Source organism: Ursus arctos, unplaced genomic scaffold (assembly GCF_023065955.2).
Source record: "Ursus arctos isolate Adak ecotype North America unplaced genomic scaffold, UrsArc2.0 scaffold_18, whole genome shotgun sequence".
NCBI classification, from domain to species: Eukaryota; Metazoa; Chordata; class Mammalia; order Carnivora; family Ursidae; genus Ursus; species Ursus arctos.
Window position 1 is genome coordinate 59209093 of NW_026622852.1, and position 10744 is coordinate 59219836.

Sequence of the window (10744 nt, forward strand, 5' to 3'; positions counted from 1 at the left end):
TTTCTCTTTTATGCAGATGTAGGAGTCTATTTTTTTTAAGTAAGCTCCACACCCAACATGGGCTTGAACTCATGACCCCAAGATCAAGAGTCATACACTCCACCGACCAAGCCAGCCAGGCTCCCCATACCAGTCTAGTTTAAGGTGACAACAACTTACCTTCGGTCACATGCAAGAGCTCTGCACCGTTACTTCTCCCCCTCATTTTACGCCACTGACATCACGCTTTCCACCTTTCCACCTTGTGCGTCCATTTACAAATTATCATAGCTGTTGTTAGTTTTAATAGTCCTGCCTCATCTTTTAAGTGTTACACTGGAGACAGGAGGGATTTACACGCCATTACAGTGTTGGCGTGTTCTGAATTTGACTGTGCATTTATCTTACTAGTGAGGTTTATACTTCGTTTTTATGTTGTCACTTAGCATCCTTTCATCTCCACTGAGGAACTCCCTTTAGCCTGTCCTGTAAGGTGGGTTTAGTGGTGATGAACTCCCTTGGCTTCTGTTCGGCTCTGAAGGACTTTGGTGTGTGTTGGAGGACGGGGGGAGCACACACCTCTTCCAGGCCATAAAGGCTGGTTCGGGCCAGTAAACACCTTCCTCTGTCCTTGCTCAGGATGCTGGGATCACCTCTGGTGTTGCAGTCATTTGGGGAGGAGCTGGCTTAGAGGCTGGTGCCAGGGCTGCTGTGGGATCCATGGATGCAGGCTTGTCACCAAGGCGTGGGTCCTTCTGGTCCCTGGGGGACACAGCCGCCTTCAGCCAGGACCTTGTTTGGTAGGTGCTGGGCCTGCCGCTGGGCCCTCAGAGAGCAACTGTTACCCAAACCTGAGTTTGCCTCTTGGTGGGCTGCAAGCCAAAACACACAACCAAGTCAAACAACAGGAAAAGGAAGGGTTTACTTGCAGCAAGTCAAGGATCCTTCCCCGAGCAGTATCTCCCCAGACCACGAATCGGGGAAGTTGTAAGCAAAGGTGTGTGCATAGTCCCCCTCGCACAGTGGGGAACACGGCATGGAACCGGGGCAGAAGTTCTCTCAAGGTGTCCAGGTCGGAGTCCCAAGCCCGCAGGGGATCCGAGTCATCAGAGGGGTTCAGATCCCGAGAAGTCAGCTCAAGCGTGCATTGGGTCAGTTTTCCATTTTGAATATGATTAGGCTGTTTCCTGGCCTGATGGTGACTGTTTGTCCTTTTCATAAAATGCCCGGGGGCTAAAATGACATGTCAAGAAACTACATCTGTCGGTCTTTCCCCAGGGGACCCTAACTCTCTGCTTACGTTACCAGGTGCACAGACCGGTGTCACTCCAACCAGATCCCTGGGATGGGGAAATGCCATCCTCTGGCCAGGTCACTGGAGGGGCCCCAGACTGTGGCTGACCAAGTCCCAGCTGCTCCAGGGCACACAGGCACGGCTGAGGTCTGCAGACCGGGCTTTGGAGGCACAACTACGTGTGTCTCCCGCCAGGCTCCTAGGCGGCCTGGGCTGCTCCCTGACCAGGGTTGGAGGGGCTGGAGCTGAGGGTAGGGCTTGTTCAGAATCTCTGGGGGCGCAGATGGGAGTGTGTCCTGCCGTGTGTCTCTGTGCCGGTGGGACAGCTCGCGGACTGTGGCTGGGAGGGGCTGGGGCCGGTCACAGGCCACTTCAGTACCCACAGCCGGGGCGAGGTCTGTGTCCCATTACCAAGGCACAGCTGGGCTAACTCCTGCCAGGGCCCTTGGCATATGGTGCTGCCGGCTGGACCAGTGCCAGATGGGGCTGCTCCAGGGGCTGCAGCCGGGACCTCTCTGGGCAGGTCCGCCGCGTGGGTACGAGCCTGCCTTCCCCAGGCTCCTCAGTCTGGGGCTGCACCAGATCCCACAGCCCCCACAAAGGCACTTCCGCCTGCGAACGGACGCCCCACCACAGCCACTCAGCGGGGACAGGCGGGGGGCGTCTGACCTGGCCATCTTGCGGCCAGCCCTCCCGGGGGCGCTTAACCACCACGACCTCGGGGCTTTTGTGTCTGTGTTCACGAGATGCTGGCTCAGGGTCGTGGTGTCTCCGTCTGGTTTGGTATCAGCGTAACGATGGCCTCATAAACTGAGTTGGAATTGTTCCCTCCTCTTGTCTTTTTTGGAAAGTGTATGCAGAACTGGTGTCCGTTCCTCCGTAGGCGTCGGATGGGGTGAGTGTCCACGCCTGAGCCCAGGCTTCTCTCCGTCGCTGCCGTGTGAGAGTTCTCCCTGCTGGGGCGCCTGACGGGCTCAGCCGGGGGAGTCTACGACTCTTGATCTCAGGGTTGTGAGTTCAAGCCCCATGTTGGGGGTAGAGATGACTTAAAACCTTGGGGCGCCTGGATGGCTCAGTCGGTGAGGCATCTGACTCTTGATTTCTGCTCAGGTCATGATCTCGGGCTCGTGAGATCGAGCCCCATGTGGGGCCGTGTGCTGGGCATGGAGCCTTCTTGGGAGTCTCTCTCATTCTGCCCCTACCCCCCAAAGGAAAATAATAAAATCTTAAAAAAAAAAAAAAAAAAAGAATTCTCCCTCTTCTCTTGTTCAGGGTCCACTCAGATTGTCTGTTTCTTCTTCAGTTGGTTTCAGCGGTTTGTGTCAAGCCATCTCAGCTCAAGGAACTCTGTCCTAAGAATTCTAAAGGCCGGCTTACCCTGCCCCAAGATGGCAAAGGCCAGGGCACGGCTCACGGCAGAAGAAGCAGGACCTGGGGTAGCTTGGGACACATTAAATTCAGGATGCCCGTTGGACCCCATATGATAGGAGATGCCACCACAGGGAGGGCACCGCCAGCGGTGAAAAAGGGGCGCTATGGGGAGAAGAGGCCCCCAGAGGACCATGGCCTCAGGCAGCGGGCAGCCTGGGTCCTGTATGTGGGCCTGGTGGTCGGGGTGCAGGCACCAGGAGAGGGAGCCGCCCAGGGGCCCCGAAGGAGAGCCATGTAGGGTCCCCGGACAAGCAGACTGTGATATGGCAGGGGCAAAGCGAACACAGCTCTGCTGCCAACAGTCCAGGAGAACCGGAGTGGTGACCCCAGGCAGGCGTGCGCGCCCCGCGGTGCCTTTGTTTCCACGGCAGGAGAGGCCACGGCCTGTGGGTGTGGACACGCCAGAACTGGTGCCGCACAGGGGAGTCCGATGACGTCCTCGCACTCTGGGCGGGAGAAAGGGCATGGCCAGGGCACCGGAGGGGGCCTGGTCCCCTGCTCGGGGCGGGAGGGAGGCACTGCCCAGCTGTGTAGGTGGGTGGGCGTGGGGAGGGGTTGCAGATGGCACGCCGGCCAGGCAGCCCCGAGGGGCTTCCCCTCGCGGGCAGCCGACTGATGGTGCAGGTGCGTTACCCCCAGTGAGCGCGCAGGGAGCCGCTGGGCATGACAGCACGTGTGGGTACAAGGGGGGCAGAGCAGAGGAGGGCACAGCACGGGGGTGACGGGGGTCCTGGACCGCGGCCCCGGGGAGCTGGCGACGTCAGAGCGGAGAACACAGAAAGGCTCCACCGGGTGGTTAGGCTGGCTCAGCGTCATTACCGCGACATTCCAGAAGGATCGGTGCCTCGCCACTTGATGGTTTGGTTTATTTTTGGAAAATTCCTTTGTATGAAGGAGCCCCTGGCACAGGCTAGACAAGCACTGCCTGGTTGCCCAAAACCTGACTTAATTGTAAATATGTGACTGGTTTTATTTGTCAGGGGCCATCCAAACTCGAAGACGATGTTAGGAGTTGCTTCCCACTGACTGTCCCCACGGGGGCTCTGGCGGGAGGATGGGGGGGACCCAGAGAGAGAGCCAAGGTGAGGTTCCACTTCCTAGGTCGGGGAGTGGCACCCCGTCCTCCCCATGGCCCCCCTGCTCAGAGTGTGAGCCTTGGCCCCTCAAAAGTCCACCAAGGACACAAGGAGGCAAATCATCCCCAGCAGCAGGCAGTCTCGGGCTGGTTCCTCCACCCCCACCAGGTGCCGTCCACCTGCTCCCGGGTCCTGCTCCCCGCTCCAGGCAGCCCCCCAGAAACAAGATGACCGTCCTCAGGCCTCTGCCGGCTTTCATCTATTTTTATGCCAGTTTTCCACCAAAGGCTTTTGCAAGCCCCAGGTTCTCCTTGCTTTTCCTTGCTTACGCGGATTCTCCGGGTGCCCGCGGCTGGTGGGGTTTCAGCTCCGGTGGCCTGGCCCCAGCAGCACCCACATGGTGGCCAGAACCTGCAGGTAGAGGCGGCGATCACCCTATGCTGAGTCCCTGCAGGCACGATCCGAAGAAAAGGCAAATTTAACCTTCTCATTTACTTGGCAGCTGTCTCTTCTTTATGGAAATTTTTAAATGACATGTTTCTATTTTCAGTTTTGATTCCATTAAAATCCGGCATATTTCGGTCTTTCTAGAATATCAACAGCCAGCAAGTCTCACGGAAACATGAGGTGTGTTGGATCCCCGATGGCTGGCTCCGGCCCTCGCGCTCATCACAGCCTGGCAGACTGTCCCTCCGCGGTCTGGCCCACTGGCTCACCCGCACGTTCCCATCCCGTATCCCGGAACGAAGATTTTGTTATAAAAGAAAAAAGTATTTTTACCAGGGCAAAATAGGCCAACCTCTTGTCTGGAAATAAAAAATTGAGAATAGGCCAAAATAAAGCAGAACCCTGGGAGGGCTGCATGAGCGGACGTGCTTAGGCGGGTTGCAGGCGGAGAGAAACAGCCTCGGAGCCGGATCACAGCGGTGTGCGGCCCACCTGCTGACTCCGGGCTTGTCACGGGCGAGGCACCAGGGGCCCAGCGCGCGGCCCGCGGCGGAGCGATCCTCCGTGTGTTCAGACACCAAAGCCTTGACCCGTCCTTTGATGGAGCCCCGAGCAAGGCCTCGCGGCCACCTGCACACAGCTGCCACTCAGCGAGCCCTCGGCACCCACGGCCGAGCACCCTCACCCAGCCGTCCACAGAGGAGGTGGCGGCCTGTGGGGTGCATTTATCTGCTGCCCCCCCCCACCACGTGCTCCTAGATGCACCCCGAGGGTCAGGTTGAGTACAGGGCAGTTTAGCCTAAAACCGACAGGCCGTGCTGTGTCCCCAGGAGTCCTCACCAGTGAAATGGTGCAGGGGGCTCAACCAACCCCCCAAGGCACCCACGCCCGAGGCCCCAGGGCCTCTGGATGTGCCGCCTGACACGGCAAGAGGGACGGGCCGATGGCACTGGGTCACGGACCTCGAGATGGAGATTGTCCTGGATTTCCCACATGGGCCTGGTCACAGGGCTCCTGTGTAGGCTGGGTGTGTGTCCCCCCCAAAGTCATGGGTAGAAACCTACCCCCGCCCAAGGTGAAGGTGTTAGGTCGCCTTTGGAAGGGGAGGAGGTCGCGGGGTGGAGCTGCAGGAAGGGACCCCAGAGGCTCCCTCGCCTCTCCTGCCGCATGAGGACACGGCGGGAAGTCGCGTCTGTGAACCCGGGAGCGGCCTCACCGGACACAGCCTCTGTGGGCGCCGGGATCTTGGACCAGCACCCCCCCAGCTGTGGTTGCAGGCCCGTCGGTGGAGCTCCCCTACAGCCGCCAGGGCGGACCAGGGCCTGTCGTCATAAAGGGGAGGCAGGAGGGTCAGAGTCAGAGGAAGAAGACGTGAGGAAGGAAGCAGAGGTCGGAGAAAATCCCATGGGAGGCGCCATGGGCCTTGAACGTGGGTGCGAGGCTGCTAGGAGCTGAAAAGGCAAGGAAGCCGCCCTCCCTGGAGCCCCGGGAGGCACCAGCCCGTGGCACCTGCACCGTGGCCCGTGACACAGGACCACAAACCGGTGCAGCTGAAGCCACCACGTCAGGGCCGTTTCGTCCCAGCAGCCCTGGACACCCGCCCGCCAGGTAACCAACTTCCCACTTTTCCCCAATGCGCTCAGGATGGCCTGGCCGCCCAGCCCTACAGGGGACACAGGGGCCTCCCACCCGGGCTCGCCATCCACCGCAGCGGCCCCCTGCCCAGCCGCCCCAGCCCAGCGGGGCCCCTGCTCAGGGCTGGGCTTCCTGGCCCCTTAGGTCGCCCACGACAGACACATGTGACCTGCTCCCACGAGGGGTGCAGGATAATTGTAATTCCCAGGTGTGATGTGGGCACACAGCTCCTAGAACCCTTGGATTTAGGGGTGACCGGAGCACGCTCTGTGGGCTAACGAGGTGCGTGGCGTGCGCCTAGAGCTTCAGGCCGGGAGTGGGCTGGACCGGGCGCAGTAAGGGGGCGCACCGCTCGGCCCCGCCCCACCGCGGGCGGGAGAGGAGACAGAGTCCAGCGCCACAGCCGGTGACGCCATCCACGCTGGGAGGGTGGCACGCCCCAGCTGCTCAGGACCCCTCCCAGACCTCAGCCCCCCGCCTCCCCCTCGGGCTGCCCATCATACCCATTCAACGGGGGATGGTAAGTGTTTTTCGGAGTTTTGTTCTAGCAAACTGAAGTGGAGGGTTGTGGGGACCCTGGCGTCTGAAAGGGGGAGTCCTGTGGGGTAATTCTGGGTGTCTGGACTTCATTGAACTGAATTGTAGGAAATCCCGCTGGTGTCTGCGAGCCGGAGACCAGGCTGTTTGGGGAAACAACGCTGGGACTGGGAGTCAGAAGTGTTTGAGTAAAACAGATGGACGGGGGTGCCTGGCGGGCTCAGTTGGTGGAGTGCGCGACTCTGGGTCTCAGGGTCGTGAGTTCGAACCCCACTTTGGGGGCAGAGATGACTTAAAAATAATAAAAATCTTTTTTTTTAAGATTTTATTTGAGAGCACGCGCACAAGAGAGCAAGCGAGTGATAGTGATTGGGGGCAGGGGCAGAGGGAGAAGCAGGCTCCCCGCGGAGCAGGGAGCCCGACAGACACGGAGCTCCATCCCAGGACCCCAGGACCATGACCTGAGCTGAAGGCAGACGCTTCACTGACTGAGCTGCCCAGACGCCCCAAAAGTAATAAAAATCTTTTTAAAAAACCAGACAGCCAGCGCACAGGCAAGCTCTGACACGTGCTGGGATGGGAAACCCGTCGTGTCTACCCTCACTGGCTTGGGACGGAAGCGTGACCTTTCCCAAACCAAGGACCCGGCATTAGTGGTCCACTATTCCCAAGTCAGATCTGGCACCCACTGACCACAACACCCCGACATTCAGCCCAATGCCCCCCACCTGGCCTTCCCTTCATCACTGCTCCCCCAAAGGTAAAATGCTAATTCAATTTGAACTTCATTAATTGAACTCATTAAAATCTGATTCCCCCCTTGAGAGAGAAACCCGAGGAGAGATGTGTGGGCAGGCAGGCTGTCAGGCCACAGACACTCAAGAGTGACAAGTTTCTGCCGCCCTCCCCCAGGGACAATAGCGTCCCAGGAGAAGGAGGGCTTGAGGGCACGTGGGGGCTGCCTGGGGTGGGCAGACGTGGGCCACGCACACAGGTGTCCACACACGTCTGCCCTGTGGCTGGACGGCCAGCTGGGATCTGGTCACGGCTTGTCCCTACCAAGGGGGGCACACGGTCCTTACTGCTCCTCCATCGTGCGGAACCCCTCCTCAGAGGACGCAGCGTCCAGGAGGGACCTCATGACCCAGAAGCTCTGGGGCAGGGGTTGCGGGTCAGTGGCCGTCATTGTGCACATGACTGATTGCGGCCTCTCCCCAGCCCCGTCCATCCGTCCTGGCTGGCCACACATAGCTGGTGCCCAGCAAACCGGGAGAGAGCACTTGTCCCTCCGGGGAGCAGGGCCCCGGCTATGACCAACAGGGCCCTTGCAGACGCCATCCCACGCCGAGAGCGTACATTTTAAGGCCACAAACTTCATCTTGCACCATTTCAAAAGTGCGAAGTACGTACTTCTTGGGGATTTATAAATGAGTCACTTTCCCCCTTTCACCGTGGAGACCTGGGCTCCAACACTTGGCTTTGACTCGGCTCTTGCCAGGGGTAAAATTCATAACGGGAATTGCCACTGGGGTCACGAAAGGCCAGGGGAACCGGAGGCTCCAAGAGGTCACATTTTGTCACAAGAAGGCACCTTGCGAGTGTCGTGAACACAGCCGCTCCCGTGACACTGAGCCCCCGCACGCCCTCCAGGCTGTGCGCGGGGCAGATGGAGGAGACAGCCCCACAAACCCGTGCTCGTTCCACAGCGCATCTCATCTCTCCGGGTCTGGAGCTGAAGTCCGAGGCCGGCTCCTGCTGAGCCCAGAGGGACAATCTGTCCCAGCCTCTCCCCCTCGGCTGCCTCGGCTCGCCGAAGCGCGGCTAGCTCTGCCCCCCTCTCCGTGCGCCCACCACCCACCACCATGTGTCCACCTCCGCACCGCCCGTACGGATTGGGGCCACCCGGTGACCTCGTTCTCCCCCACCCCCTGTGAAAGCCCCGTCTCCAGATGCAGGTTTGTCCGAGGTGCTGGGGGTGAGGGCAGCAACATGCCTTCTCTGAGGACACAACTCAACCCCGAGCAGTTGCCTGCGTGTGTGAGGAGTCTCAGAGCAGGTGGGCCCACGGTTCCACCGGTCACCCCTGACGTCTCCGTCCCTCACCCCTGAGCTCATGTCTCTGAGAGCCGAGAGCGCCTGCCAGATGGGAGTGCCTGGGGCCACGAGACAGGGCCTGAGCCCCGCATCCCAGGTCTTGCCCCTGGCTTGTCGCCCATCAGGCATCCAGGACCGCTGCGTGCTAGAGGTGTGACATCACGCGCTGCACCCTGGAGAGAACGGCCACGCCTCCCTCCGCCCACAAGAAGCTCCGGTCTGCTCCTCGTCCCTCGCGGCCGTCTGCAGTCGCTCTTCGCTCTCTCCCTGGGCCCACGTGGGCTCCTGGGGACAGCTGAGCCCAGGACACCGGCCCAGGCGTGCACACGTTTCCCGGAGCACCTCTCCAACCGCCACAGGCTCCCAGCACCAGGCCGCCCGGCCTCGTGCCGCACCGTCACCAGGTCTGCAAGAGGGCAACAAGGCGGACAGTTGCGGGCCACAGAGCCACACACCGGCCCTGGTTCCAGCCAGTGGTCGGAGGGCACACCTTGCAGTGGTCAGGGCCGACCCTTCCTAAGGTCGAAGACTTGACCTGGGACGTGTCCTTGCCCGGACGACCCCCAGGCATTCACAAGAGAGCTGGGCGGAACTGCTCCTCCTGCGCGATCTCCGAAATTCCGGAGGCAAGTGCCCTTGAGGGGGACGCACTCTCCACACGCACCCGTCGAACCTACCTCTGATCGGAGCACACACTCCCCACTTCTCTGGGGCCCACAGTGGACTTAGCATCGCCGCTCAGTTCCCAGAGGAACACAGTGTGCGGCGAGGGCCACTCCGGGGGACGATCCAATGGCCCGTGGACCCCAAGCCCTGCATTATCTGCTTGCACTCGGGAAGGACACAGATGACGACGGGAGGCGACCGGGAACGGGCCCGGGGCCTGAGCGCTGCTGGCAGTGTCCATACTCCTGGTCCGAACGAAGGAAAAACTGGGGGGCAGCCTTGCGGGGAGCCGCTGGGGTGTGTGTTGGGGGCGGGTGGCAGCCTCCCTCCCCAGCTTGTCCTTGCTTTCTCCCGTCCTAGCAGCAGACGCGCTCAGAAGGCCAGCACCCAATGTCCTGGCCGGAGACTCACCCGGGCTCCCACTCGGGCTCCAACTGCGACTCCTGAGGCTGGTTTACAGGCCACGCTTTGCAGACACGTGGCACGGGGAGCGCACGCACCCACCAGTAAACATCAAGCGTCAGCATCTTCCACAGCCCGCACAAAGGAGTTACGAAGAGCATGGGTGGGGGGGGGAGGCGCGTGGGCGCCCGGCAGGTGGAGAGGAACCCACCCCGCTCCCGCGGTCTCTCCTCGCACAGGCTGCAGGCCCTGCGCCCGGGCCCTCCGAAAACGTGTGGTGTCTCGTCCACTCGGTGCCCCCACGGCTTCCCTTGGCCCAGCAGGCATCACGCGGCTGAGGCCCTCTCAGCATCGTCTACACCTGGAGGCCAGCTCCGCCCGGACCACACCAGTTTTCGCGCTGTCTTAGCTCTCGTGGCATCGCCTGGAACACGGCGACCGAGCCAGTCAAGGGGAGACAGCACTTTGCAGTATCTGGAACATTCTCGAGAGCCCCAGGATTCAGGTCACAAATCCCCGTTGGCTTTGGTCTGCTGTCCTGAGTGCGCGGCCATCGAGGGCAGAGTGACAACTTGCAGGGGTAGGAACCTGCGGCGTGCCTGCTACGACGGCCGCGCCTGAGAATCTGCGTGTACAGTTTATCCAGATCGCCGTCTTTACTTCTCACATTACTTTCCAAACCAGGCGAGTGATTAGGTTGTATCTTCTCCAGGTATCCCCAGGGTATTCGTCATAGAGGCGGCAGGAGTCCGGCCGGCGGCGAGCAGACTCCCCAGCACCAGCAGCGTGGCCGCCCGGGGACGGGAGAGGGGACGGAACTGTTTGGCCACGGCCCCCCTCGGACAGAAACCTCCACCGCCAGCCGCCCCCTGAACCGCAGGCCTAGTCTGCAGGAGCGCCCCCCAGGCACGTTTCCCGCCCGCCGTGCTGTGCCCGAGACCGGTGTGAGGCTCCCATGAAGACGGACCACGGGGAGGCCGCTCCGCTGAGCCAGCCCCGGGTCTGCACAGAAAGCCACGCACACGCACACGGGACGCGCCACAAGGCCCTCCTGCAGGCGAGTCGGGGCCTGCTCGCCGGTTTCACTGCAGGTTCTACTCGGTCACTCGGGGTGCAGCGCCCCGGGGCCCACGGCACAGGTCCCCAAGCGGAGAGAAACCTCACAGGAGCCAGAGCCCGGGCA